General features: G+C 31.1%; 1 pseudogene; it reads right to left on the bottom strand.

The window, feature by feature from the left end:
• Positions 1-3,416: 3,416 nt before the first annotated feature.
• LOC121810748 lies at positions 3,417-5,012 on the bottom strand (annotated as a pseudogene).
• Positions 5,013-5,281: the final 269 nt, after the last annotated feature.

The raw sequence follows: 5,281 nt of genomic DNA, 5'->3' as shown, positions 1-5,281 counted from the left end.
CCCTCAAACTATCATTTTATAATGCAAAAGTATCATTTTATTATCCAAAAAATCTAAAACTATCATTATTAAACAAAAGTATCATTTTATCATTTGACACTATCATTTTATCCCCTCAAACTATCATTTTATAATGCTAAAGTATCATTTTATCATCCAAAAATCTAAAACTATCATTTTAAAACAAAAGTATCATTTTATCATTTGAAACTATCATTTTATGATGCAAAAGTGTCATTTTATCATCAAAAAAAATCTAAAACTATCATTATTAAACAAAAGTATCATTTTATCATTTGAAACTATCATTTTATCCCCTCAAACTATCATTTTATGATGCAAAAGTATCATTTTGTGAAGGGATTATGCTAGTGCATATACATGTTGTGAAGGGATTACACGTATGGTGGCTGGGAGCATTTTTAGCTACTGACTTTTTCTTCATTGTTTGTTTAATTGGGAGCTGAACTAGTTTATGTATTAATTGAGTTATGGTATTGAAATTGAATCTTTTGGCCTATTACAGATTAATAAAAATCGAAAGAAATGAGTATTGGTTGGGACCGTTGTATTTAATTTGTTTGCTAAAAAGTAGCCACCTTTTGAAGTAGTATCATAAAATAATGCAAAAATATCATTTTATCATCCAAAAAATCTAAAACTATCATTATTAAATAAAAGTATCATTTTATCATTTGAATCTATCATTTTATCCCCTCAAACTATCATTTTATGATGCAAAAGTATCATTTTATCATCCAAAAATCTAAAACTATCATTATTAAACAAAAATATCATTTTATCATTTGAAACCAACATTTTATCCCCTCAAACTACCATTTTATGATGCAAAAGTATCATTTTATCATCCAAAAAATCTAAAACTATCATTATTAAACAAAAGTATCATTTTATCATTTGAAACTATCATTTTATCCCCTCAAACTATCATTTTATGATGCAAAAGTATCATTTTATCATCCAAAAAATCTAAAACTATCATTATTAAACAAAAGTATCATTTTATCATTAGAAACTATCATTTTATCCCCTCAAACTACCATTTTATGATGCAAAAGTATCATTTTATCATCCAAAAAATCTAAAACTATCATTATTAAACAAAAGTATCATTTTATCATTTGAAACTATTATTTTATCCTCTCAAACTATCTTTTTATGATGCAAAAGTATCATTTTATCATCCAAAAAATCTAAAACTATCATTATTAAACAAAAGTATCATTTTATCATTTGAAACTATCATTTTATCCCCTCAAACTATCATTTTATGATGCAAAAGTATCATTTTATCATCCAAAAAATCTAAAACTATCATTATTAAACAAAAGTATCATTTTATCATTTGAAACTATCATTTTATCCCCTCAAACTATCATTTTATGATGCAAAAGTATCATTTTATCACCCAAAAAATCTAAAACTATCATTATTAAACAAAAGTATCATTTTATCATTTGAAACTATCATTTTATCCCCTCAAACTATCATTTTATCATGCAAAAGTATCATTTTATCATCCAAAAAATCTAAAACTATCATTATTAAACAAAAGTATCATTTTGTCATTTGAAACTATCATTTTATCCCCTCAAACTATCATTTTATGATGCAAAAGTATCATTTTATCATCCAAAAAATCTAAAACTATCATTTTAAAACAAAAGTATCATTTTATCATTTGAAACTATCATTTTATCCCCTCAAACTATCATTTTATGATGCAAAAGTATCATTTTATCATCCAAAAATTCTAAAACTATCATTTTAAAACAAAAGTATCATTTTATCATTTGAAACTATCATTTTATCCCCTAAAACTATCATTTTATGATGCTAAAGTATCATTTTATCATCCAAAAAATCTAAAACTATCATTATTAAACAAAAGTATCATTTTGTCATTTGAAACTATCATTTTATCCTCTTAAACTATCGATAAATGATAGTTTTATATTTGTAAGTAAGTAATTGATAATGAAGAAAAAGCTTTGAAAATGATATTATGATGTGGCGGCCATTGAGATTTGCAAAAGCTTTGACAATGATAATGCAGAAAACAGATCATAAATGATACGCCTCGTTAAAAATGTGTGATGGAGATTTAGTTATAGGGTTATCACATAAATATGAGTTATCATTATAATGCACCCTTATATATATATATATATTATATACTAAACTAGTTTTAAACACTAAATGCTAAACACATCATTATATAATAACACGAATTTCATTACAATTTTATTTGTAGTTCATTATAGGGAATTCTGAGATTTGAAAACAATGACATCATCATGCATAGTTTAGAAATCTGAAGTTCATTATAAGTTTGTTATTAGTTCATTATAATGAACTCCAGGTTATCATGTAATGATGTTGTTCGGCGTTTAAGGTTTAAGAGTGGTTTGGTATTGATCACAGTCATATATATATATATATATAGGGTCCTGTTAGGTTGAGATTATTTAGCTAAATTGAGAAATGAGATGCAATATCAGCCACTAATCCACAAGATTAACTAAATGTCAACAGCTATCACATTATGTCAACACGGGGGTATAAGTGTCATTTCATTTCAATAGTCAGAATATCAAATGTCAACAGCTCGTATTAAAATGTCAACAACTAAAAGATAACACTTACAATTCACATATCAATACCGAGAATATCAAATGTCAACAACTCGTATTAAAATGTCAACAACTAAAAAATAACACTTACAATTCACATTTGAATACCGAGAATATCAAATGTCAACAACTCGTATTAAAATGTCAACAACTAAAAAATAACACTTACAATTCACATATCAATACCGAGAATATCAAATGTCAACAACTCGTATTAAAATGTCAACAACTAAAAAATAACACTTATAATTCACATTTGAATACCGAGAATATCAAATGTCAACAACTAAAAAATAACACTTACAATTCACATTTGAATACCGAGAATATCAAATGTCAACAACTCGTATTAAAATGTCAACAACTAAAAAATAACACTTATAAGGATTCACCGAATGCTTCGATCTGATCCACACAAGCAACAACGTCACCAAATGCTTCGATCTGATCCACACAAGCAACAACGCTTTTGCGGAGCTTCAATTCCAAATCGGAGCTTCAATTCCAAATCTATTTGAATTTCTTACAATTCAATTACCATTCCCAAACGTATGATGAAATTTCTCAATTTTAAAATTACCAATTCAAATTTGTTTATCTTTAATAAACAACAGCTTTTGTTTATAGCACAGTGCAAAACAAATTTTTCGGCAGTGGGAATTGAAATAGAAAATTGAGCTCAATTGAATCACAAATTCAGATTATGAACTGCATCTACTCATCTATTTCCAAATTCAGACGAAATCAACCAGAAATCAAAATTCATTTACCGCACAAAATTAGTCGATCGAAATTTCCTCTGCATCGCGCTAAAATGGAGATCTTCGCGCCGGCCTCCTCGAGCTGCTTCTTCGCCGCCTCCGCCTCCTCCTTCGTCACTCTTTCCTTGAATTTCTTCGGCAATCCTTCAATCAATTTCTTCACCTCCTTCAGCGCCAGGCTCGTCAGAGCCCTAACCACCTTAATCTTCGCGATCCTTGAGTTGCTTGGCACGTCGTCGATCACCACGTCGAAGGGGGCGAAGGAGGCGGCGGAGACGCCGAGCTTGTCCTGGAGGTACTCGACGAGCTTCTGAGTGTCGGCGAGGGTGAGGTTTGAGATCTGGTCGCCGAGCTCGACGACTTTCTCCGGAGCATCGACGGCGGCAAAGGGTGGAGGTGTGTGGTGCGGCGGCGGATGGGGCAATTAATTAATGTAAAAATATTTTCTATGTGGCAAATTCTTGACCACTCATTTAATAAAAATGAGTGGCTGAGATTGCATCTCATTTCTCAATTAGCTTAAAAAATCTCAATTGATCATGAACATATATATATATGTTCATGTTTTAATTCCAATTGTTCCTTAAGAGGGAGTGGAGTACTATTTACGAACTTATAACAAATTTTTCAATCCGCTTACAGTTTTTATGTCATTTTCATTTTGCAATATATTTTTTCCATATATTAGGGGCTTAGGACTCAACCTAAACATGTATTAATTCAAACAAACCGTGATTTTTCATTCTCCATGTTACGACGATTTTTATATTTGTAGCATTATACTATTTTTTTGTCAGGGCATAATGGGATAAAAAATGTTCCTATCACATTTTCTCAAAACAAATTATAAAATTTGTTTTGAATTTTATCATCATATTAATGTATAATGACGGGAAATTAAAATGAAACTGAAAAAAACCTGGAAAAATACTTTGGTGTAGTTATATTTCCAAATCAAAACACAAATCAGCAAAAAAAACATACGACATGACAAAAGAAGATAGAATAAAAGCTCGAATATGGTAAGATAGTCACAACTAATCCAATCATGATCACTAAAGAAGATAGAATAACAGTTCGAATATGGTAAGATAGTCAGAACTAATCCAATCATGATCAACTTCCTGCATATGAGGAACAAAATAAATTTGTTAGATTTTGAAAAACTCAATGAAATAAATGAAATAAGATTACTAATAGTGATTAAAATACCTTCATTAGTACAAAAGAACAACTTTATGCTGCTATCAAGATCTATGTCACCATCAAAATACTCTGCTACAGAAGTAAGGTCATGAACAGGATCATTATCTGGGAGAGGAGGAGGTGGACTAGTTGGGAGAGGGGGAGTTGGAGGAGGTGGACTAGTTGGGAGAGGAGGAGTTGTTGCTTCGGGTGGTGGTGGTGGAAGAGGTGGACCAGTTAGGATAGAAGGATAGGTTGGAAGAGGTGGATAGGTGGGAAGAGGTGGATAGGTGGGAAGAGGTGAATAGGTTGGAAGAGGTGGTGGTGGACGACGTGGATACAAGACATCTTGGAGAGTGGGTCTTGGCAGCACAGGTGGTATTACAGGAGCAGCTGGGAGTGGCACACTCATTGCACCCAAAACTTGATGAGTGCGTTGATGAACTTGATAATGGCATCTCCAAACCATTGCAAATCTCCCCCAGGAGAAGGGTGTACCGCTAAATAACAAAACATAATAAAGATAGACATTATTAATGTAAGTAAATAGTGTAAATAATAAGAGACGGAGTTCAAGATATAACACAACTATGACAAAATAGTGTAGATAGAGACTTACAGGCAGCGGACTTACAGGCAGCGGACATTGCATAGCATCGATTCACAAATTCTAGAGCTAAA

Source organism: Salvia splendens, chromosome 7, assembly GCF_004379255.2.
Source record: "Salvia splendens isolate huo1 chromosome 7, SspV2, whole genome shotgun sequence".
NCBI classification, from domain to species: Eukaryota; Viridiplantae; Streptophyta; class Magnoliopsida; order Lamiales; family Lamiaceae; genus Salvia; species Salvia splendens.
This window is presented reverse-complemented; position numbering and strand designations above follow the sequence as displayed.